General features: G+C 43.7%; 1 long non-coding RNA gene across 1 annotated transcript in view; it reads left to right on the top strand.

The window, feature by feature from the left end:
• LOC311582753 overlaps positions 1–26200 on the top strand; it is a 62220-nt gene continuing 36020 nt past the window's right edge. The window contains exons 1-2 of the long non-coding RNA XR_014774217.1: positions 1–328; positions 2694–2762. This is a non-coding gene — a long non-coding RNA (uncharacterized lncRNA). The remainder of the gene's footprint in view (positions 329–2693; positions 2763–26200) is intronic.

Here is a 26200-nt window from a genome sequence, read left to right as displayed (position 1 = left end):
GGACAAGGTACTAGAAGAACTGCTTCTGCAGCTAAGAAGCTGGAGCATTCCCTCTCAGGAACTTCTAGATGCCCTGGGCCTGTTCTAGGAGGGAAGAAGACAGCATAGGACCTGGGCTTGGGCTTAACCCTGACTCTTTTGAGGAATGTGCCTCTGGCTATGGATCTAAGGGCTCTGCCACTGGGACAGAGGCACACTAGGACAGGTCCAGCAAGAGTCTTGGCATTCAATGTTTATCCTCAAGGGCTTTTTCCTACATTCCTCACTGAATTCTTCCTAGTGATTCCAGAACCTTCACCCAACAGGTTGACCATCTCAGTTCCCTCAGGTGAGTATCAGGTGGGTGTTAATCTCTCATGATATCAACCGTCCCTTTTTCCTGAAGCCAAGCACAATGAAAAGGTCCAGTACTTAGAAATTCTTTTCTGTGTGTATCTTGTCACTTTCATGGTTACATCTATTAAAAAAAAAGTTATAATTACCTTTTTTTCTCCCTGAAGTTATCCCAATAAAAACCAGCTATAGGAACTACTAATTACTAAGGATGCTCTCAGTTAATTCTGGGCTTAAATAATGAGCTTTAGCACTTTGGTAGGGGTACCTAAAAGTGTGGGGGGGGCAGAGTTGAGATGAGTCTAAAATAACGTTTACAGGGAAAACAGGGGGAGGAACAAAGAAGAAGAAAGATTATTAATCTCCCAGAGCTTCCTCTTCTCCCAGCTTGGTAAGATGGGCACTGACAGATTGATCAAAGACCTTTAGGCCAGTGATGGGATACTGTGCTAGGTGACCGCCAGGGCATCTGTGCACTAAAAGGAGATACAGAATTGGCGGAAGGGGTTGGGAGACGTGTCTCTCTTTTTACAGTGAAGATACACACATTTATCTAGTAAGCTTTTCCAAGTTATCAGCTATCGAGGAGGGCAGGGCGCAGGACCCCAGAGCAGGGACACTGAGGCCAAGGAGTTGCCACAGGGTAGTAGCTTACTTCTCACGCCCTCTCCTTTCCTTTCTTTTTTCTTTCCGTTTAGTTGCTCAACAGATATTCCTTTGAACACAGTTACCAAGGAATCTTCGGTAGGGTGTTGGGGAGGGCGGCGGGTGCTTGGAGATGAGCTCCAGGTGTTATGCTCTGGCCAACTAAGGAACTCCATGGATAGGAAGGTGTCCCCTTGCAGTGGGACAGCACGGTGCCTGCCTTGGAGGGATGCATGAAGCTCCTGATGAAGTTATTAATGGGAGGCATCACAAGGCATTTCCTGCCACCTCATGGCATTATTAATTATAGTATGACAAAGTCACCAATGAACCTGAAGCTGGCTATCTGTGTCTTTGTCCTTATATTTCAGGGTTTATTTAATAAATGGTTCTAGTACACTTCATTGTTCTTTGTAAAAAAAAAAAAAAAAAGCTCAGAAGGATCAGAGCACTAACATTCCTGTTTAAATTAAAAAAAAAAAAAAAACAACAAAAAACAAAACAGTAGCACTATCACAATTGAAGCTCCTAAAGAAGGTTCATTCTAGGCTGGAAAGGAGGAAAGAAAAATGAGAATAGAGACGACCGAGCCTCAAGCTGGCAACAGAGCGATTCCCAAGATCCGAGGAACACTGTAGAGAGGATGAAGCTGGCTAGGGTCTGAGATGCGGTGTGTCACCTTGAAGCCCTCAGAAGTTCTGAGCTCCCTTCTGGTCTTGCCCTGGAGAGACAGACATAGCAGAACATCTGCCCTTTCAGACATCTTCTTTGAGGCTCAGGTTCTTGACTGTATTAAAAAGGCATTTATGTATATCTAAATTAGCCCGGCGCTTTAGGTTTCTATTTCTCAGCCCCAGCCACTACTTGACCCAATTTTCAGCTAGAGGAGAACCTTTCAATTTTCCTGCTCTGCAACTAGCTTTTTATTTTCCTTCCTTCCTTCCTTCCTTCCTTCCTTCCTTCCTTCCTTCCTTCCTTCCTTCCTCCCCTTAGTAGCAGAGCTATTCTCACCATGCATGTTGGGAAAGACCAAGTGACTTCTTTGTTGTTCTGTAGGGCAGATGGCATCTCACCCAGCCCACCTGTTCCTTCCCAGTGTCCCCCTAGGCCTCAGACTTTGGTGTCCCACACATTTTGACTTAGAGAACAAAAGAAACTATTGAAATGTCATATGTCAACCACTTCCTCCTGTTCTATTAAAACCTCAACCTCTCTCTCTCTCTCTCTCTCTCTCTCTCTCTCTCTCTCTCTCTCTCTCTTCTGGGGAGGGAAAAAAAGAGAAAGGAGGAGAAAACAGCATTGAGGAAAACAGTACAAAAAATTTTTTTAAGAAGTGGGGGGAAAAAAGACCCAGCAAACCCAAGCCCACTTCGGGGACTTGAAACATCTGCACTTTCTCAGCAGTTTGAAAGGAAACAAAAAATTGCCAAGTGGTATAAAATTTGAAGAAAAATTACCCAAAGGAGGAATGGACGTTAACCACGCTTCAATTCCCCACTATGGGTTGACATTTGAAGCACTTTCTTCTCTCCCTTTTCTTTCTGATTCACAGTGTGTCTAAAGAGGTGAATTGGGCGCACAAAACCCAACCTCCTCTTGCCAGGGTGGGTATGAAATATGAAGGCCAGACGATTGTCTGGGCTCAGTGCATTGGAATAACATTGGTTAAATTATGGATAGTTTTTGAATAGTGTCACTTTTTTTTTCCTCTGCAGATGGTTGTTCTCACAAGGAGCCGGGTCTGCATAATTGTATCAGTAATCAGCGGTGAGGCAATTAGTTGTGTAAGTGTGCTATAATCATTCTAACAGAAGAGATGACGAAAAGACAAAAAAGGGAGGGGGGTACCAACATGTCTTTTCTGAATCCATCAACTGACAGCCATAATTAGATATATATAATTGAAAATTCCACAGTAGGGGGGCCAGATTATACAAATGAATTTTCTCTGCTGCCCTTATGCATTTTTTTTGTCTTTGGCTGAGCATCCCCCTAGGAGAGGCAGAAAACTCGTCATTCCAAAAGAGTGCGTACTGTACTCAGCATTGTTCTAGACCCATGATGTCAGCATAGCATTTTTTTTTTTTTGGTGTAGGGGTGTGGGCAGGGGGCTGAGGTTAGCGTGGTGTGAGGACAGTACGTGGCTGATGCAAGTCGTGCTGCTTTGTTGATCATTGTCTTTACTGTTGTTTGGAATTTGTTCTCAGCTAATGTCCATCCTTTGGATTATAGTAAAATTCTGCATGGGTTGATTTGACCTCGGGGCCTGGTAGATGGGTGTGATAGCGACTATTGTACTTTTGGGGAATCCATAGAAATGTTTTAAGTTCTTTATGCATCAAAAGAAAAAAAAATGAACAGAGTGATAATGGATCCAGCCTATCTTGTCACCTGGATGCCAATGCAGTTGTACAATACAATCGTTAATGTACTTTTGTGCAGGAAGTTGTTCGTGGAAGCTTCAGGGTCCCAGGGATCTCTGAAGTTATTATGTGGCTCTCATCCCGGGCTGAGGGAGAGTCTCTTCAGGAAGCAAGAATGATGGCGTTTGAGGGGCTCCCTTACAATGGGATATTTCACCCTCAGTTTTCATAGGGAAGAGGGGACTCTATTTAACCAAAGCCTGATTATCAAAACCTATAATTACATTTGGTTAAAAATTCTTAAGTACCTATGAGTTTGTAGAAACTGTGCAGAAAAAACTCAGCACCGAATTAATCAGACTATAAGTCTCCCATCAGACTGAAATCTTCTTTTTAAATTGGAAGTGCAACCCCAGCCTCCCCCTCTCTCCTTTTGAATTCACCAATTCTTCTATAATTTAATTGGACAAATCTTAACTGTGATTTTTCCCCCTCCCAAAGAGGGGCACATTGCGGCCAAGGCTTGTTAATTAAGGTCTTTAAATGCCCCCAGCTGTGCAATAAGTTTTCAAAGCAACACAACTGCAAATTTTTTTTTTTTTAACATTTTGTGGCTAGTTTTCAATCATGTATTATTCCCCCCTCCTTGTTCTGAGGATGGGAAAAACAGGAAAAAATCTCAGAGAGAGTTCCCATGCATTGTGGAATCTTGGACAGACAGTCAAATTGGAGGTGCCATTAAGTGGTGTCTAATTGGAGCCTGTTTAAAGGCGGGGGTGGGTGGGGGAGTCACAAGGGGGCAATTCTTTGGGCTCATAGGCAGTGTGGGCATATGCATAGTGTCTAGAAATTACTTAGGAGTGTACCAGGAAGGCAATACTCCCAGTGGGGTCTCCAGACAGCACTTCTCCCTATAGACAGAAGAGGCTTTGGGGGTTAGTAGACTGAACCAGGTCCTGGGATTTGTCTCTGGTCTCTTTAGGTGCTGGTCTCCCCCTAAGTATAGCCCATGTTGCTGGTTCTTCTCATCTTAGCTTAGCTGTGGCAAAGGAGGAATTGGAAGGAAAAGAGTTAAAGTGAATTTGTGGCTGTTCTACCCTCTGCAAAGCGACATCCATGAGGCCACATCTTAGATGACTTCATTTAAGATGCCAAAGAAAGATGAGCAAGATGACTTGGTGGGTAAAAGTACCTGCTGCCAAGCCAGAAGACCAGAGTTCAGTCCCTGAGGCCCATGTGGTGGAAACAGAGAACTGCCTCCTGAAAGTTGTCCTCTGACTTTTATACCTGTGGCATGTGCACAACCACAACCACAATAAATAAATTAAAATGTGATTTAAAACTTTTTTAGACGATGCTAATAAATGGCATGATAGTTAAGAAACAAGTGGAGCCCAATTTAAAAGGCTGAAGTTCTTAGCTAAAAGGTCATTCATAGTCTAATTCCAATATGTTTTTCCAACACCTTACTACTCTCTTCAAATAAGACTAACCAAGGTGGAATTCAGGGAATGCATATGTCAAGTGGCCCTCTGCAAGTGTGTCTGTGTTGATAGGGACCAACTCATTTGACTTGGGTCCCTGTGTTTCCCTGATGATAGTTTGAAGAAGAAAGAAACTTTCCTGTAATAAATAATTGTTCTTTAATATGATAATTTAAAAAATCTATAGCCCAGACCTGTTTTCTCTAAAACTGGCCTTGGAGTTGAGTCACCTACTTTGGGGACATGATGTTAGTACCCTTCGTTGTATGACCCAGGGAGGTCAATTACATGGCCCACTGTTCCTTGTAGGCCAAGATCTTTGCCCACCTAAGGAATAGATGGGGTCTGGAAGATAAAGTAGGCATCGTGGTGTCACAGAGATGGGGGCTGAATCTGGAGGTTGGCGGCCGAGTCTTGGGGATGGAAGCTGAGTCTGGGGTATCTTGCTCTTTGGTATGCCTCCTATTGAAGATGACGCGGCTCAGCTTCATACCCGTGATCTGAATTTCACAGAATGGCGATGGCCATTGACTTGAATGAACCTTGGGAAGAGGTTGTGGAAGAATGGCCGCTCACCAACTTTGTGCCAACCACATTTGGCAAAGAAGAGAAGACAAAGGATGTGATTGATAAGTTCAGGGCAGGACAGTGCCCTGTCCTTTCCCCTCCCCCACCTACAACGCCTCTTGTCCTGTCCCCACAGGCATAACACTCTGGTGGCTGCCCATCTGGAAAGCAAGCCTTTTCTGTGATCTCTGGGATGTCTAGTTTTTCTTCCTGTGATAAGAGACTCATCTGTTGCTCTTCTTGTCATCCCAGAGGCTTATAGACACATGGCTTTGCTGATGCTCCTGAGAACCCAAGATGAACCTATGAAGCAGAGAGAGGCCAGAGATGCTTATCAAGAACAGGTGTATCAATACCTCATGGAGAAAGTCAGCTCCCCATGGGATGAGGCGCCAGAGAACAGTGTCCAATGGCTAGTTCGCAGCCTGCCTCTGTTGACTCTGGGCAGGTTTCTTTTGTTGAGTGTTGTCCCTAAGAACCTTCCTCCCTCCTTAACATGCCTGTCTGTTTTCAAGGTGAGATGCAAAGCCTGGGAAAACTCCTAAAGAGAAGGAACTTTTCATCTCCCAAGTCTTATCCAAGCATGGTGCCCTGGCCCTTCGCTCCTGTCTACATCCTCTGCCTACAGACACTGCACACTTTTCCCTAGCTACTTTGATTCTAGGGCCCCAGTGAGGCATGGTAACCAGTGCCTCTGTTTCCTCATTTCATAAGTGGAGACTATAAGACTTCTGTCTTCTGAACGTCCTTAGGTCGTCATTAGTGTATTAGGATGTGTAGACCACTTTAGGTGTCACCTGGCTTCTGGGGGAGGGGCCTCAGTAAGTCAGCCCCTCCGGAGCTCTGCTGCCTTCTCTCTGCTTCTCTTACTGTATTCTTCAAGTGCTGTGTCTTCAGACATCTTGGGGTCAGAAGGCACAGCTCTTCCTCCACCCTTCCAAGTCGGGCAGCATGGACCACCCCTTCCTACCTCTTCAACAGACTTTGCCAAGAAACATATCCTTCGGCTTAATGATGGAGCATCTCCTTCCCAGGATGGAAGGCGGCTTTTAACCCCTCTTCCCTGAGACCCTGATGGAAGTGGCTGTTGCTTTGGCTTTTTCTTTGGACAGTCTTCATTTGGTCTCTACCCAATGATAAATGAGCCATGAATTGAAATTGTCCATCATCAGGCTTTATCTGGAGCACCTTCTAGTTTAGAAGGTTCCATCCAGTTTAGCGGGATGCACAACTGAGACTCTCAGCTGCCAGGGTTGAGAACTGCCATCTGTAGGTTTGGAATTGTGTCCTATGCCCCTCCATCTTTAAGCTTTTTGTGCCGTCCTGGGTACCCTGGAAGGTCCTCTGTCGCCAACTTGTTTGGATTGTGTCTTCGCTTTCCTTAAGCCGCACACAGTCCTGTGTATGTTGTCATCAAGCTGTGATGGGCTCTGAGACCCAACACCAACATGCTGCCTATACTTGTTAGCTTTATGACGGATGGCCAGGTCCCTGGGCGATGACAGCTAGGCTGCCCCACTGCTGCCCCATTTACTGTACCTGATCCCTCAAGAGGCGGATGAGTCAGCTTTGTGCTGAGTCAAGGTTAAGAGAACCAAGTAAGCCCTGTGCTGAGCCTCCTAGGAGAAGGACCTGGCTAGTTGTCAGAATGCTGGTGAATTCAACCTGCACAGCACTTTTTAATAAAACTTAGATTTCAGCATTTTAAAGTGTGATCTCCAGTTGAACAACAAAGTCTAGATCTCTTTTCTGTTCTAAGTCTGGCCTGCTTCATTAGCCGGCATTCTGGCCGTGCGTTAGCCTGCTCAGTCCTTCTGAACAGTTGCTCTGGCAGCCCAGTGCATCCCTTGTAACTGTGGAAATGCCTCCTAGGAATACAGAACATGGAGGCTGGGGCAGGAGTGAGAGTCATAATTTTCTTGGTTAGACCCACATTTCCAAGCAGGGACTCTGAGGCCAAGAGAAGAGACAGGGACCATTACTAACCCCCAGTCACCTGGTGGCCACATCTTCCTTGGCACGGTTTCAAGCGACAATATTTCTTTGGAAGTATCTTGAGAAGCATAAGAGAAGCAGTGTTTACTAAGGGTGTCAGCTTCCCACTTGGCAGCTGTCACTCACTGTGGCCTCTGTCTGGTCCCTTACCAAATGGGAGGACTTCTTAGCGTCTTAGAGGAGCTAGAGGAAGGCCCTGGTGAGCACCGCAGCTATGAAGATTTCGGGTGACCAAGGATGAAGTGGTTTGGGGCTCCATTTACCCAGTTTTCCTATTTCCCTCCATGTCTCCCTTCTCTGCCCAAGGCGTAGCGGCCCCTCTCCTGCCCCTAGATTGTTTTTGCCTAGACATTACCATCTTCTCTGTCCTGCTGAGCTTCACACCTCTCCCCTGGTTTCTACTGCCTTCTGCCCCTTAACACTTATTCAAGTACAAGGGCAGAAATTCTGTTTGTCCTCAACAACCAACCAACCAACCAACCAAATCCTTCTGTTCCCATGACCTGCCTCCATCAATGTCAATGGAAGATTATAACAGACAGTATGAGTAAATGATTTGTCTTCCTAAACACATGCACTCTTCGGTTTTCATTACCGGTTCTGCGAAAGCGAGGAATCCTGTGCACCCAGATCAGAGGGATGAGAGAACAGAAAAATCAGAAGAACACTTGGTCACGGTGCGTGAATGCTACAGAGGGAATCCCCAGCCTCATCCAAACTCCATCCATCCATCCTTCCTTCCTTCCTCTCTGAGGCCACTGGATGAAGGTGGTAGAGAGTTAAGGTCATTGATTTGCCAGTGCCAATTCTAGAACCTTCCCTTTAGATTCTTCTGGGGTCTAGTTACTCAGAGGTGGTGATTTCGGTTAAAAACCCCTCTTTTTTAGAACAGCATTCCTCCACTGGGAGCTTCCCATTATTTAGAAGGAAACCCCTACTGATGAGGCCTCCCCAACTTCTCCTCGGCTGCGCCTCATTGTAATTCAGGCCTACACCTCCCATCTGACAGTGGTCTCTTTTCTTCCCATCTTTAATTAGTACTGTCATTTTTAATCCCCTGGCAAGAAGAGAGGAGGGAACAATGTTCCAAAAGCAGGCACGTTTGTGAGACTCCAATGAGCTCACAGAGTTATAAGATATATGACGAACGCATCTGCACGCATTTCCCTATTAACTTCCAGCAGTGAGTGTTAGCCTCGCCCTCCTCTGGGTGGGATGGGGCGGGAGCTACTTCAGCGCCATTTTTAGTTACCATGTACGAGGTGTTTTAAACGGGGCTGTCAAGCTCTTAGATGGCGTCAACCATGAAATGTCCCAGTAACCCGACCCCTTTAGATTGCTCCAAGTGTTTTAAATGCCTTTGATGGCAAATACAGGAGGGAAGCTGCCATTCCAAACAGTGGCCCCTCAAATCATCCTATGGATTAATGTGCTGGGTGGCCTGAAATAGGTCAAAAGGTTTGGGCTTGGGAGTGGAATTCTAGAAATAATCGCTCTATAGACACTCTAAATCAATCATAATTAATGCACTTGCTGAGTTCTGTCATCCGATTGCTGCTAGAGGGTGAAATAAAGAGACCCTTTCTAATACAATTTGAAAAGAGATCAAATCTGTCATTTCATCTAATAATTGAGCCAAATGAGAAAAGAGAGAGGTCAAAGTTCGCTGGGTGACCTTATGTAAACCCAATAATGCATAATTCATTTCCTTTTTATGGAATTTAAAAGCTGCTGTAAATGGGCAGGACGGAGGCTCTGCTTCCCGCAGCTTCTGCCAGGGTACTCGTGTTCAGTCCTAGGAAGCCGCACCAACTTCCCAGAAGCCGACTCCAACCGACTCATCCCCAAACCTTTCATACGGGCCGGTGTTTAACTCGTCCTTCCAGGCGTGTGGAGTTGATAACTGAATAAATCACTGACAGCGCTCTCGGAAGGATATAAAACCTGTAATTTATTTATTGAGTGCTACAAATACAGTTAAAAACATGTTTTCATGCAAAATGCTTTTTTCTCTTTTTAATATTATCAAAAGGGAGAGTCTAGGTTTGGCTTTGTGGAAGAGGAAGTTGCAGACAGCCTTTGTGTCGTTTGTGCTTCCTGTCTTGGTGTAAGTGTGTTGCGGCATTTCATCTCTTCCCAGCTTCAACACAGTTTGGGCTGAGGATGATGGGAACGGAAGACAGAGCATTTGAGGAAAGCTTCCAGCAGGGCTTTGGGCGTCCTCAGTAATCAGGGCTCAAGTTTACCTGCGCCGGGAACTGCAGGGGGACGACCATCTCCCAAGGACCACTTCAGGAACTCCTGGGTTTCGGTCAACCAGATGCCTGCTCTTCCAAAGAGCCGGCTTCATCAGGTGGCTCCATCAAAAGCCGTTAGTTAGTCTTGTTATTGTGGGAAGTGCTGATGGAGAGACAGTAGGGCCCTGTGGTGGCCCCAAGACGCCAATTTAGAACAGCCAGTGTTAGAACTGCTCACCACTCTTCAGTAGCTGCACCCTCAGAACGCTCAGTTGAAATCTTTCTCACAAGACGGGGAGCCCAGCTCTTCCGGTTGGTCTCCGATCTCTGTGCTGTTCAGCAGTCCTGCGTTTCTGCAGCTCCATGTTCGTTCTTTACAGAGTCCATGCCTGTCTGTTGCGTCCGAGCCACCCTGAGGATGCACTTTCTAACTGAGAGATGTGACCTTGCCATTTTCTCCTGATGGCGACTTTGGTGTGCCTTGAGGGGGCCGAGACAGGATTCATTCTCAACCTGTGGGTCTCAATCCCATTGATAAACCTCTATTTCCAAAAATACTCACATTATAATTCATAACAGTAGCAAAATTACAGTTATGAAGTAGCAACACATAATGTTATGGCTGGGGGCCACCACATCATGAGGAACTGTAATAAAGGGTCTCAGCATTAGGAAGGTTGAGAACCGCTGCTCTAGAGGAAGCCTAAGTATCCTGTAGCAAGATGGAAATTTCACCTACTCTGAGTCCCAGTGCTCTACTATTTAATGATTTTTCCCCTAAGCAATTACTAATTTGCCTAAAATATAAAAGATAGGTACTTATAATACATATAGACTATATTATATTTTGGAGGAACAGTTTAAAGCTTCATCAGGATGAAATCATTAAATGAAATTATACAGTTCCCAAAATGAAGAAATAGTCTACAGGTATGAAAAATAATGGCTTTAGCCACATCCAAAGACACTTAGGACAAGTCATGATACAGCCTAATGTAACCTGAGAAGTGTGATCTCATTCTACTCTTAAAATGTTCTTTTCTCTAAGCAGAAAGGGAAAACCCATGCTTTTGGAGCTTTGCACAGCTCACTAGAAAAACAAATCAAATTGGGGAAGTATATTGGCAATTCTTAGAAGAATGACTCTAAATGACCAGAGAAACTGTGAACACAAACTTGATGTCTTTGGTGAGAAGGAAAAGATAAACTAAATAATAATAATAATAATAATAATAATAATAATAATAATAATAATAATAATAATAATAATAATAATAAAAATAAAATAAAAAATAAAAGTCACCACTGGCATGTATTAATTCCTATGCTTGGCAAAATGATGGGAGAAATAAAAAGTATGGGGGTGGGGTTGTGGATCATAGAATTATCCAGTGCTGGTGGTTCTGTGGAGAGAGGGCCAAGTCGGAGCTTCAGTATGTACTACAGCCCAGTTGTTATTCCTTTTTGTACCAACTTAAAGAGATTCCTGGTCTGGGGAGGTGGCTCGGTAAAGAAATTTCCCCGCCACCAAGCCTGAATACCTGAGTTCAACTTGTGGTGACCCACGTGGTGAATGGGGAGAACCGACTCTAGCCATCTGTCTCCGACCCCGGCGCGTGCGCTGTGGCATGTGTGCCCCTCAAAAGAAAGCAAAACCTTTAGAGAGAGAGGTTCCTATCTACAGCACAAGGAGACAGGCACCGGGAAGTTCATAGTTGATAAGAACACGAATAGGAGACCTTCTAGGTGTTGAACTCGACCACAGAGAGACCTGGGCTCTGGGCACCCGCTTGGGTTAAAGCCTAGACTTCTGATTCACGGATGCTGCAGCCAGGGCAATAGCTTAACTCCAGGGGCAATAGCTTAACTCCAGGGGCAATAACTTAACTCCAGGGGCAACAACTTAACTCCAGGGGCAATAGCTAACTCCGGGGGTAATAGCTTAACTTTTCTCCCCTTTGCTTTTCTCACCATGAAGAAAGACACAAATATAAAAGAGACTACACAATTTTTTTGTTTTTGTTTTTGTTTTTCAAGACAGGGTTTCTCTGTGTAGCCTTGGCTGTCCCAGACTTGCTTTGTAGACCAGGCTGGCCTTGAAGTCACAGAGATCCTCCTGTCTCTGTCTCCCCGAGTGCTGGGATTACAGGCATGTGCCACCACACTTGGCTGGCCGTACAATTCTTAATAAGCATCTGGAAAAGAGGCCGGCACATAGTAATACATTGAACACACAAGAAAGGTGAAGAAAAAGATCAGAGACCCTTGTGCAGCATTAGCTAACTAACAAATGGTTCTAGGAAAAAAAGGAAGCTGATCTGCCTCACATGATGCAGTGGAAAAACTCTCTCACCTTTGAGCAAACACTCACAACTGAGCTATTTGGTACCATGGTAATATCTATGTGAGAGAAATATTAGGATTCACATAACAGATTAAGAGTTCTACTCAGTATAGGAGTGAAACAGGGCAGCCCAGGAAAGGGCGATGGCTTGGCTGAGACAGGAGGATTGCAGCTTCTAGACTAACTTGGGTTACTCTGTGAGTCCATGGCCGGCCTGGGAAACTTAGCAAGATCCTGTTGCAAGACAGCAATTTAAAAGTGCTGGAGCGATGGTTCAGTAGTTAGGAGGACGTGCTGCTCTTCCAGAGGACCAGCATCTGCATCTGCACAGCACCTCACAGCCACGTGTAATCCCAGTGCCAGTGCTCTTTTTTGCTCTCTGTGGGTACCAGGCAAATACACGGTGCACAGACATGAAGGAAGACAAGGCACACGTCTGTATAAAATCTAAATAAATTGAATTTTAAAAAAATCCTGGGGTTGTAATTCAACAGTAGAGAACTTGCCTGGGAGGCCTAAGGGTCTGGGTTCAGTCATCAGGATAGAAAACAGGTATTGGCTTGGATATATTGATTTTGTTTTTTGTTTCTTAGAGAGAGATAGAGAGAGAAAGAGAGAAAGAAGGATAAATAGATACATAGATAGATAGATAGACAACTAAAATATGAATTCCAGGTAGCCAGTGTATAAGACATTTTTTTAAAAAAACATTTAGTGATAGCTTTTTAACTTTTGGACTTTTTTTTTTGAGGTTCTTCTTCAGTCCAGGCTGACTCTGAACTTACTTTAAAGTCAAGGTTTTCTCACCTCCACCTCCTCTTTTTTGAGACCAAAGATTGATATTTGTTTGTTTGTTTTATTTATGAGTCTTGTTTCAGTGTCAAGTTTAAAGTTCCTATGCGTACCCAACAATCCCAAAGAGTTACAGTCCCCCCCCCTTTTTTAAATGAAGGTTCTATAATCTTACATTTAGATGCCAGACTTATCAGTCAATTCATTCATAGAGTCAATTTCTTAAAGAGGTTACAGAATTATATTTCATTGATATGTCACAAGTAACACAATTTACTGTTTACAACTGAGGAGGTTTTAGTGTGTTCACACGATTGCACAATCATCACTACCAAGTTCCAGAACGTAAATTCCGGAGCATTTTCTTGACCCCCTAAGTGGAGCCTTGTGCACAAGAGCAGCTGCTCCCTCTGTCTTCACCTGCTTCTTGCCAGCTGCTAATGCACTCGCTGGGTCCTTCTAACGAACGGAATCACGTGGTTTGTGCCCTCCATGCCTCAGTTCTTTCCTTCAGTATAATAACAGTTTTCACTGTTATCCGTAGTGTGGTGTTTATTCTTTTTAATGACTAACACTCTATGGTATGGATATTACCACACTCCTTTGACCACCCATTACTTGATGGACATTTGGGTTGCTTCTGGCATGTGTTTCCTACGAAAATATAACTGTTAAAGTGTGCACAAGCTTTTATAAAGGTATAATTTTAATCCCATTGGGTAGTAGGTATAAGTAGAGTGATCCAGGGACAACTGTTGGCTATTTATTCCATCAGAATGCAGTTCTCCTCCATGACAGCCCACTCTATGTCCCTTTCACAATCAAAGCTCTGCTTTCCACGACCTTCTTAAAACGCATTATTTTCTAAAATTTGAAATTACATTCGCATTTTATTCTGAGTGAGTGTATTTTGCTCATGACAGTCATGGTGGGGGGGCCATGGTGAACACATGGCAGCAAGGAGGCAGGCATGGTGCTAGAGCGGAAACTGCTAAGAGCTTACATCTTGTCTCCAAGAAGGATGGGGAGAGAGAGGAGGGTGGGTGGACTTTTGAAATCTCAGTGTCCACCCCCAGTGACATGCCATATCCAACAAGGCCACACTGCCGAATCCTTCCCAAATAGTTTTACCAACTGTGGACCAAGCATTCAAATATGTGAGTCTATTGGGGGGGCATTCTTATTCAAACCACCACAGATTCCTTTAAATTTAAAATTTGAATATAATAAAAGTAGTGTTAAAATACATTCTTTTGTATGTGGATATTCAGCTCTTATTTTACTGGTTAAAAGAATTGTTTTCCTTTAAATGAGTTTGGCACCTTTATCTAAATCAGTTGACCATGGATGCATAGGTTCATTTCTAGACACTCCCCCCCCAATTTCGTCAATTAATCTAAATATCAACCCTGGCTGTCCTTAAATTTGCTCTGTAGACTATGCTAGCCTCAAACTCACAGAAAGCCACCTGTCTCTGCCTCCCAAGTGTTAGGATTAAAAAGGGCATGCACATTACTGCCTGTCTGCACAAGAATTTTAAGCAGCAACAACAACAAAAAAATGTTTATACTCTCCTTTTTCTTTATCTGTGTAACCTCCTTTGTGGTGTCCTGCTTAGTGTGGATGAAGTGAGTGTGTGATTCTCTTTTAATGAAGCTGGAAGAACAGCTTATAGTGTTTCAGGTATTTATGTCTATCAGCAGAAAGATCTGATTTTTTTTTTTAACTTGATGTCATACATTTAAATTTTGCCTTAATTTTCCCTTTCTCTATGAAGAATAGTTTTGCCAGATAAAACAAAACAAAACAAAACAAAACAAAACCATTTGGTGGTCAGGGTTTTTGTTTCCTTTTGGAACTTTGAAAATGTCTTTCTGATGCTTTCTGACCCCCACAATTCCTGATAAGAAACCAACTATTAATCTTATTCAGGATTCTCTATACGTGATTAACAGCTTCTCTCTGCTTTCAAGAGCCTCTCTTTGTCTTTGAGTTTTGACAGTTTGACTCTGATGTGTGTAGGTGTGAATTTCTTTGCATTCTATGTGAAATTTTCTGGCTTTTTGAGTGTTGAGGAATCATTTCTTCTAATATTCCCACTATCCCTTTCTGCCCCTCTCACCAGGACCAGCATGCCGCGTGCCTGTACTCTTGATGATCCCACGGGTTTCGGGTGCAATGCTCTTTCTATTCTGGGCTAGTGAATTTTTTCATCTCAGCTTTTATACTTTTCAATTACAAAATTTCTGCTTGATTGCTTTTTTATAATTTGCATATCTTATTGCTTATTTCTTTTTGATTATGCATTTTCCACATATTTTCCTTTAGCTCTGTGAACATATTTAAAGTAGCTTAATTAAAGTCTTTGTCTTAGCTATCTCAGTTATTGTCTGTAAAGATTTCTTTCTTATGTGTAGAAGACTTTTATTTTGCAGGTGATTTCTCTCTCTCTCTCTCTCTCTCTCTCTCTCTCTCTCTCTCTCTCTCCCTCTCTCTCTCCCTCCCTCTCTCCCTCTCTCTCTCCCTCCCTCTCTCTCTCTCCCTCTCTCTCTCTCCCTCTCTCTCTCTCCCTCTCTCTCTCTCTCTCTCTCTCTCTCTGTATGTATGTAAAACTGAAAAGACTATATTTCTAGTGTTCTAATAGTAACTCTGAAAAACAGATGCTTTTCTTTCCTCGAGTTCCTCATTGTTTCCTTTCGTAGTTGTTACTGTGAATTTAGATGTTGTGAACTAATTCTGTGAAATCTATATCTTTGTTATGTATAGTCAATAAAGTCTCTACTCAGCTCCATAATTAGCTAACGATTGGACAGAAATTTCCTTAGACGCCTGGAGCTAATAAGTCTCTATTTTTGCTTAATGGTTGTATATGGATATTGGAGGATGCCTTCAGTTCTTAACTAGCTGGTATAAAATTATACTTCAGCCTTCAATTCTTGCTTGAGTTGAAATGCAATTGGGAGCTTTCCAATAGGTAGCTTCCTTCATTGTTGGCCTCAACCACTAACCATCTCTCAGTGGGTCAGGCAGGTGTTGTATACGTCTATTACTCTACATTGTTGTCTCACGTTTTTGATAGTCTCGTAAAGACTTTTGCACCCAGATTCTTAGATGATCCTGAACTGTGGCTTCCTTTTCTTCTCCACTCTCTTTGGTTTGGATGTTAGAGTAATATTAGCATTCTGTGGTGAAGTTTATTGGATAGAAATTTATTGTTTGCTTTCCTGGAAGCCACAGGGTAGCGTTGGCATTGATTCTCTTAATGTGTTCTGGGGTTTTCCAGAGTTGCACCCAGGATAAAGAGTTTTAGGATTGACAGTGTCCTTTGCCTTATGGAAGCTTTTCAGATTCATGAGGTCCCATTTATTATGTGTTGCTCTTAGTGCCTGAGCTGTTGATGCTCTGTTCAGGAAGGTGTCTCCTATACCAGTGCATTCAAGGCTATTCCTCACTTTCTCTTCTATTAGATTTAGTATATCTGGTTTTGTATTGAGGTCTCTGATTCACCTGGACTTGAGTTTTGTGCAGGGTGATAAGTATGGATCTAGTTGCACTTTTCTACATGTAGACATCCAGTTAGACCAGCACCATCTGTTGAAGATGCTTTCTTTTTCCCTTGTATGGTTTTGGCTTCATTGTTAAAAAAAAAAAAAGTGTCCATAGGCATGTGGGTTTATTTCTGGGTCCTCAATTCGATCCCATGGACTGATCTATCTGTTTTTATGTCAATACTATGTGTTGTTTTTATTACCATTGCTTTGTAGTACAGTTTGAAATCAGAGGTGGTGAAACCTCCAGAAATTCTTTCATTATGCAGAATAGTTTTTAGCTATCCTTTGGTTTCTATATGAAGTTTAATATTGTTCTTTGATGGTCTGTAAAGAATTGTGTTGGAATTTTGATGAGAATTGCATACACATGGTATGTACTCACTTATAAGTGGATATTAGCCATTAAGTACGGGGTAGCCATCCTACAATCCACAGGCCCAAAGAAGCTAAGTAGCAAGGGGGGCCCAAGGAAGAATGCTTGAATCTCACTCACAAGGGGAAATAAAATAGACACCTAAAGTAGATGGAGGGAGGGAACTAGGTAGGAGAGGGGGTGGGGAGGGCAGCAGGGTTGGGGATCAGGTATGGAAAAGGTGGGGGGGGTAGGCTAGGAGAGAGAATGGAAATTGGTTTGGGGGCATCTCTGGGAGAGAGGAAGCTCCCAGGAGTCTATGGTTGTGACCTTAGGTAAGGCTCCTAGCAGCAGAGGATAAGAAGCCTGAAGTGGCCACCTCCTGCAGCCAGGTGGTACTCCCAGTGGAGGGAAAGGGGACACCAAGCCACACACAAAACCTTTGACCCAGCCAATCAATGACTGGCCCAACTTGAGTCTCATGCCATGAGATAGGCCACAACTAACACTACTAATAATATTGTGCTATGCTAGCATAACTGTCATCTTTGGTTTCACCCGGCACTGATGAAGAGAGATGTGGAGACTCACAAGCCAAACATTAGGCAGACTTTGGGGAATCTTATGGAAGCGGAGGGGGGGGGGATTAAAGAGCCAGAGAGGTCAAGGACACCATAAGAAAACCTTCAAAATCAAGTAACCTGAACTCATAGAGGCTCACAGAGACTGAACTATCAACTAGAAAACATCCATGGGACCAACATAGACACGCCCCCCCATATGTAACTGATGCGCAGCTTGATCCTCATGTGCATGTAGTGAAATTATTAATGTTTAAACTGATTCATATAATTATTAAGACATATGTAGAAGGAATTAATTACTTTTAATTTTTAATTAATGTTGGCTATTAATATGGCGGCTGTTATTCTTTAACCAGCATATGTATGTATACATATATATGTATATATACATATAAAAGACACAGAGACCTGTTAGGTTCATGATAAGCCTTAAAACTCAAGAGCTGGGTAGATATTGACCCTCTAAGGTATCTTGTCTACTCCACAGCCAAAAATCCCCATAAATGCTTGCACATGTTTCACTTGAACTACTTCTGCATCATCAGGCCAATCCTCAGAGCAGGCTGCTCTTGGCCATGTGTTCCTGCTTATGCTAGCCCATGGCAACCTTCTCCTTTCTTCCTCCTTCCTCTGTCCCCCTCGTGTTCCTTCTCCAACCCCACAAGCCCTCAAACACTTGCTCTGCCTACCTCTCTTTTGCCCAGTCCTGGCTGTAGGCAAATTTTATTAGCCAATCTGGAATAATTTGCGAGGCAAGGCTCACACAAAGTCGTTTTGGATATGTGAGAATTTGCTTCTAGGACAGTAAGGATCTTGGGGGCAAGCAATTAACATTTGAATAAGCAGAAGCTCCAGATCAACTCCAACAGGCGAGACCACTAACAGCAAGAACAGGAGCTGTCTCTGTTGCCTCCCTTTGTATCCTTTTCCCCTAACTGGACTGCCTCAATAGAAGAAGATGTGCCCAGTCCTACTTGATATTCCAAGGTCTTCCCTTCTCTGTAAAGATAGAGATGGGGAGGAAAGGAAGGGACATAAGAGGGAGGGACTGGGAGGAGCGGAGGGAGGGGAAGTTCCTGCTGGGATGTAAAGTAAATAAATTAATTAATGGGGAGAAAAGAGTTTTAAAACTATCAATGCAATTTCCTTGAAAGCTGTCAGTTTTTGTTCAAGTTGTCTGTCCTGTGTTAGATCATGTACGGTGGCTCACATTTTGTGGAGTTGCTCCCTTTTATATCAGCCGTCAAGTTCACCTGGGTGTAGAGGTTTGTATCACTTTCTTTCTATCCCCTTTAGCTTGTCAGAGTCCCTGCAGCTTCTTTGTGTGCTTCCCTCTGCCTGTTGATCGGCCATTTGGTGTGCTGGCCTCCTGAGCTTGGCAAAACCCAGGGAACTTGCCACCATGTTGTTCTGAGGTCTTAACGCCTCTGGTAGTTCTCGCTTATCCTTTCCCACTTTTCCGTACCTTACTAACTTTATTCTGTGGACAATGCCCGAGGAGTCATGGTACTACAGAAGCGGATAGAGAAAAAGTATGTTCCTCTCATCTTTATCGGGGGAAATTACCAAAGTTTGCTAAAATATAAGTTATAATCAGAGCAGGTTTTTAAAAAAATGAGCATATACTTTAGAATGGCAAAAGGCTCGTACTGGGTGGAGGAGAGCAGTGGATTGGATGGCAATGGGGCAGAAGGTGGTTACATGGTGAGGGGACAGGGATGCACAGGCAAGAGAGAGCTGGTGGAAGTTTCCCAGTGGTGGAAATTGGCGAAGTAAGAACTTGTGAACAGGGCCTGGCTTCTAAAGCCTTTGAGGATGCTGGAAGAATGTCCTTAGCTGACCAGCTCCTAGCAAACACTTATCATCACTCTCCTCAGGACCGCTTCAGCCTCTTTCCTCACTCTTTGGGAGTAACAGACATGGACAATAACAGTTGAGTCCCTTGAATTATTTGGGAGTGACTTCCTGACTCGGAGGTCAACCTTTTGCTTAGCCACCTGATCAGAACATTCTATAATTTGGGAGGAACACATCCACAAACCTTTTTTTTTGTTTTGTTTTGTTTTGTTTTAACTAATTAGATCAACACTTGCAGATCACTGAGGAGCCACAGACTCAGAAGAGGAAACACCAGTGTTGAACCCTCTCCAATCTGTCTTTGGTGATTAGGAAATGAGATAAGGCAGGGCTGCTTTTTAACAAAGTGTGACAGTCACCTTGCAAACCCTGGGAGAGGCAGCTTTCTGTAATCTGAGAGGATCCCAGATGCAGGAGAAAAACAAACACAAAGACACCCCCCCCCACTCCCCATAAGGCTCAGCTTTAAATAAAGTGGGTTTATCTGATGCTCAATCTGTGCAGCCAGGCCAGAGAGGACGGTGTTAGGTTGCCTTCTATTCTTGGACAACTCATCCCATCACTGCAAAGCCTTTGAAATCATATCAGGATGTATGGCAGAGTTGTATTGGTGTAGGTGTGAGGAAGTCTGAGTCAGTGGGCATGGCCTGTGGTGAAGGGACACTTCCCCAAACTACTGAGCTGTAGAGATGTTTGAAGGAAGCGGAACATAATAACAGGATTCTCTTCAGAGTCTGTGTGTGTGTGGGGGGTGGGGGCCAGGGTGGGGGTAAAGGAGGCAACGCGTCCTAGGCCTGAGGCGGGTCTAACAGTGGATGGGGACATGGTAACGTACTCAGACCTTGGACTCTTACCAGCTAGATGACATTTGAGTGAGGTTCCATCTCTCCAGTTTCAGTTGGAATCACATGGCATTAGTGATGGATTGTAGCTCATGGATTTGGGGCAGGATTAAATGGGAGAGTAGTCGCGCACATTCTAAACACGCATGCTCTACGGCCCAAGATGGCTATTGTTTTTTTATCACTACCTGTCTAACAGAATGTTCCTGAAGACTCGGGAGAAGGCTTTCTGAGTTGAGGCCATTTGTCTCATTTTGTAGATGGCGTGGCTGAGATGTAGTAAAGACAATATTCCTAACTGTCCCTATCTCCACCCAAGAGTATCAGTCTAGCTAACGAAAGATCTCCGGAAACCATGCCGGTCTCTAAACTGGGAACTTTCAATTTCTCTGTCAAATCTGGTTTATCATACACATTTGAGTTTCTTAGATTTTGTTTTCCTTAAGTACCCATCTCAAGAGAGTCGTACCAAAAGAAAAACACACTCAGAAAGAGTCAAAAAAGTGAAATGGTGGTTCCAAGAACTGAAGGAAAAAGAGCACTGGAAGAAGAGATTCATAGCTGTAGAAACCGTATCTCAACAAAGGGCCACGTGTCTTGTAGACATGCCGGGCATGTAATGGAACCCCGTCCCCTCACTCCCAAGGTGAGCGATCCCCAGTGCATTCTAATGCATGTTTTATTTCTCCATTGATTTTAATTAAAAGGATATTGTCAAGGTTGCTAGGCATAAATATTGACTGTTTTTGACACTACAGTTGTCCCAGAGGCCCAAGCTTGCTATTTCAAGGTTCCTGTATTTTTTTTCATTTCCCCATACCTCCTTTTTTGGTATATGGGACATGTCAAAAACGAAACTACCAAGAAGTACCTAGTTGAAAAGCCAGGTTGCAAGAAAAATAAGTTCTAGCAAATTAGAATAATAACTCCTACATGAGATCTTGCTTATATAATGGATAAATTCTTCTAATGCTCTGACACGTTAATTTATATATGCAACAGCCCATCTGCACTCAAATAGTCGTTTCAATAGAGCCAAGTGACCCAATCTTTGAAATTGTAGCTTTGCTAAAAAGAGATTTCTGCAGCTCATCACTCCAACATTCCTCCTGGATTCAGGTGTCACCTCTGAGTGTTCATAACTCCTCTACTTAAATAAATTGTTCTCATAACGTCAATTTATGCTCATTTCTACCCAGGAACTGGGAAACTCTGAGCAGGTGCTGGCACTTCAGGGTTAATTCTTGTAGAGTCTTAAGCAGCAGGAGGTGATAGCAGAGCAAGCAGTGTCAGGAGGAAGCGGGCTGCTGAGAATGAATGGGTGAGCAGGGTGAAAAGCATTATGACCATTCTCAGCACAGACAGATTGTCTTTTCTTTGTTGATAGTAGAAAATCAATAGGGTTGTTTTCTGTTCAGTTTTCAAGGGCACAAGTTGCTGCTACTTGGGGCTGGAGAAGTTCATAGGGCGGTTAACAAAATGTCAGCAGTGACTGAGCAATTCAAGCTAAATTGACATCCAGGTACCATAAGTCTACTCCTAGTGAGTTGGGGGCCACTGGGAGAGGCAAGAACATCCGGGCCACGAGGAGTAGGCAGGCTGACTCATTGAGCTACAAAAGGGATGTCTGGCTTCATCCGACAAGTAAAGGGGAAACACGCCATTGTATGTGGAATGGGCAGCCATCGTGAAGAAGGCAGAAACATCTCTGGTCCAAAGTAGCTCTTTTAGTCAGTGTTCAAGTGCTGTGAAGAGAGACTCCATGACAAAGGCGACTCTTATAGAAGAAGACATTTAGTTGGGGCTGGCTGACAGTCTCAGAGGCTTAGTCCATTGTCATCATGGTGGGAAGCATGGGGGCATGTGGGCAGACATGGTGCTGCAGAAGGAGCCTGACTGTTCTATATCCAGATCTGCAGACAGGGGGGAGAGAGAGAGAGAGAGAGAGAGAGAGAGAGAGAGAGAGAGAGAGAGAGAGAGAGAGAGAGAGAGAGAGAGAGAGAGAGAGATGGGCCTGGCTTGGGATTCTGAAACCTCCAAGACCACTCCAAGTGGTCTTTTGAAACCTCAAAGTCCACCGCACATTTCTTCCTCCAATAAAGTCACACCCCCTAGTCCTTTTAATCTTCTCAAATAGTGTGACTTCCTGGTGACTAAGCCTTCAAATATATGACCCTGTGGGGGCGGGCATTCTTATTCAATCCGCTGCACTTCCTTTTACCACTTCTTCTATCTCCCATCGCTAGGCCCTGTTTCCATTCCCAAGTAGCAGAAGAAGGTTGCTGTTACTCAGGATCTCTTGGTGACAAAGGGGCAGGCTCTAGGGCTCATAGGCCCTGACTTTAAAAGCCTGGATGGGCATAGGAGGATAAAATTGTTTGTTGAGTGTTAGCATCTAGCTGCCCCAATAGCCCATCTCTATGTTGCTTAGCAACCTATGACATCATTGCCTGCTGCTGCCAGGTGTGTGCCAGATGCCCTTCAGCTGTGTAGCAGATATAAAAGGGCCAACCTGCCACCTTGTCTCTCACTCTTGCACTTTCTTACTCTCTCGTACTTTCTCTGTCTGTCTCTTTGTCTCTCTGTCCCTCTAGGGGTGTCCCTCCCTCCTTTCTCCCCCTACCCCCACCTCCCTGCTTCTACAGTAAATCTCTCAATATCATATCGGTACTGTGGCATGTCATTTTTAGTGATAACATTGAGCCATCTTTCACCCCATAACTTCAGCTTTATCAACTATAAAAATGGGTAACGATTTGTGAGGCTTCATTGAGACTTTCAGTGGATGGTCTCATTTGTAGCAAATGCTTTTAGCTCTTCTTTGAAAACAGTTAATGGGCTCTCCTGGTTCCCTTAACAGCCCTAAATCTCTGCACAGACCTCTCCTTCTCAGAAAGTAAACTGATATAGTCACTTAGACCGAAGAGTTGACAGCAATTTCCCTCCCATATGCACCTCATGTGGCATAAACTATTTCCAGCAAATTATGAAATGTAACTGTCCCGTAAAGCCCTAAGGGGAAGGTGTGAGACAGAGCTCATCAGCATATTGGTCCTCTGAGGTGCTTCTAAGTTCCTTACTGTAAAGTGACAAGTCAAATTAAGGGATCCTCATGGATGTGCCACTTTAGTTAAAAGATGTTAGGGGCCGTTAGAAAACTACCATGCAGCAAGTGGCTGTACTGCCTTCAGTAGTAAGCCAGGATGCGAGGTCTGAAGTTTTGTTTTAAGGCAGATTTTGTTTTGAGAATTGTCGTATATTCTGCTAATCAGGAAAGACCAACAAGCTGCCACATGTCACTCAATCTGCCAGTAAGCATGGTCAAAAGCACAATTGTACATCCTGTTAGTGTCACTGTGCCATGGTGGCAGGGTGGGTAGAGCAGGACTGTGGTCCATGACGTCATTGGGACTTAGGTCACGTCCATCTGTCTACATTCACTGTGTCACAGGCTATCCCTTGATGGCAAAAGAGTCCGAGGATCCATCCAGGAGTGCTGAGGACCAAGAAACAGCCTGGTGATTCACTAGGCGGTGTTTTTACAGTGGGGATGGTGGTGGTGGTAAGGGGGAAGAGTCAGAGGGTAGGTTACATGGGTAGATCTTGAGTGAAGAGAGTTAGTCACCCAGGGTCTAAAATTAAAGGAGGTACTTCATGTGAGAGGGCTGCAATTCACTGCATGGGAGTGAGTTCCTTCTTAAATCCAGCGTTCTAAGCACCTCACCTATCCCACCCTATTAGGAACTTGCTGTCAGTAACTGTTGCCAGGCTGGCTAACTGGCTCTCGTCCTATAAGATATTTTTTCCTCATTGGTTGACTATAATGTCTTACCTTTTGTTGGCATACACTTAAAAGTTCATTTTTTTTTAACACTTAAAAATTCTTAATTTTATTACTTTTATGCCTATGGACCTATGTGTTCGTGTGGGTGTGGGTGTGGGTGTGTGTGTGTACACGTGCATGTGTGCATGTATTGCAGAGGTTAGATGTCAATGTTGATGTCTTCCTCGATTGTCTTCCACCTCACCTTTGGAGCCGAGGTCTCTAACTCAAGCTGGAGTTCGCTGATTGGCTAGATTGGCTGGACAGTGAGCCTCCTGCCTCTATTTCCCCATGGTGGACATTACAGACACCCACCTCCTCATTTGCATTTTTCTTTTACAGCATGGGAGCTGGGCATCTGACTCATGTCCTCCTACTTGAACGGCGATCATCACCTTACTGGCTAGGCTGTCTCTCCAGCCCCTATTGGTATACAGTCCCACATTTTCGTCCACATGAACTCTCAGCTCATCTAATGGCTGCTGTGGCTTTGTGGCTCACATCTTTTCCTCCTCCCTCTTGCAACTTGAAGATGAAAGGAGTCTTTCTCATTCACTAAAACCTGGAAGCTGGCACAAAACTGCCTCCTAAGAAGTAGCTACCAGTGGACTTGAACTAGAAGAAGGAAGCGACAAATAGTCTTTATGTTCCTGATCTCCAACGAGTTGCTTAGGCCTTTATCTCTCGTTCCTGTTACATGTTTATAGATATCAGTCACTAGACCTTCAAAGAACAACTTGGGACAAGTGAGGCATTGGACAGTTCAACAGTGGCAACACTACCTTATTTTTTATTCTTTGAATGTGATAACTGGGTCATGATAAGAACACATATGTGGGAGCTGTGTGTTGCATACACATTTGTTTTTACAGAGAAGTATGTGCAAGCTTCTATATGTTATACAATTGAGGGCCAAGATTTTAATTCAAATGCATTAATTTTGCATGCAACAAAATATGGGGTTTGACTAAAATCTTATTAAAGGCAAATAGAAGTATAATAAGTATAATAAAATACAAATAACATAAAAATAAATATATAGAAAGGAAATATAAACAGTGTTCAAAATCGTATATTACACGTCCTTTTCTTAAGTACTTTGCCCTGTGGGTGGGTGAATCTCCCTCCTCTCACTGGACTCCCCTTACCACAGCATTTTGGAAAGGAGAAACCAGCCTCAAATGAAGATGAGGCTACCCTCTTAAAGATGACTTGAAGGTCAGGTGGAATGCTGTGTGCTTTTGATAGCAGCACTTAGGAGCTAGCAGCAGGTGGATCTCTGTGGGTTCCAGGCCAGCCAGAACTACACAGGGAGAGGCTGTCTCAAAACAAACAAATCCTAAAAACAGAGATGCTTCTAATGCTCTTCGGATGTTTCCTTTTCTAACTAAGGTGTTATAAGTTAGTCAGGGAAAACTTGAGCAGTTTTCCACACTGTTCCTGGTTTGGGAAGAAGTCCTCCCCCTTTGTGTGTGTGTGTGTCAGTTTGTCTGTCTGTCTGTCAGTCTTTGTCTCTGTCTCTGTCTCTGTCTCTGCCTTTCTCTCTCATTAGATGTTGGGGGTGAGAGAGTTACCTTTGGCTTTTTTGAAAATCCAGTTTTCCATAACTACAAAAAGTGACACCGAAGGGCTCATTGGAACAGATACTAGAGCAGCAGCTCGATGCATTTTGAGAAGATGGACCAGAAGCATATGGACTCAGTTTCCCCTGGAAAAGTCTACTGGGAAAAGGAAAACCACCAGGGCTCCAAGTATTCGTTTTCTATTTCTGGTCCCGAAGCATAACATGGCTCTGTCAGTTAAGAAACTCATTAGGTTGGTTTTAGCTCTGAGTCCAGATTAGATTTTTGACTCCCAAGGAGCACAAGAGTTCAGCCACTGTCTATCTAGAAAGAGTACCCTGTATTTTAATCATTGAGCAGAGGAACTCATCTTGGAGCGTGGAGAAGGAATGAGAGAAGGGGAGAAAGGACCTGGATCCCCCAGCTTGCGACCTCTTATCCCAGGTCTTCCATCTTCAGGCGTCATCGGTTCTGAAAAGATCACTGATTCTTAGCACATCTCCTGCGGTGGTTGATCATTCTTTTATTTGGTGTCAATTAGATAAGAAGGAATTTCCAATGATTCAATAGCTCTGTATTAAAGGGCGGCTCAACCACACATAGCTCATCTCCAGCGTTATCAATTGTTTTGATGGAATAGCCCAGTGGAGATCACTTGGACGACTCTCCATCCATCCATCAGAGCTCAGACTTATCTGAGGAAATGCAGTTATGATTTAATTACCGAAGGCTGGCTTCAGATACAACAGAATGAGATTTGTTTATAGAAAGATGGCTTGTTTTTCTGTTACTAATCATGAGCTTAATTTTTAATGGAAGAGCATTGCTAGCATAATTAACACCCAATTTACATGTGCATCCATAGAACC

This window comes from Acomys minous (assembly GCF_964271855.1).
Source record: "Acomys minous genome assembly, chromosome: 14".
NCBI classification, from domain to species: Eukaryota; Metazoa; Chordata; class Mammalia; order Rodentia; family Muridae; genus Acomys; species Acomys minous.
This window is presented reverse-complemented; position numbering and strand designations above follow the sequence as displayed.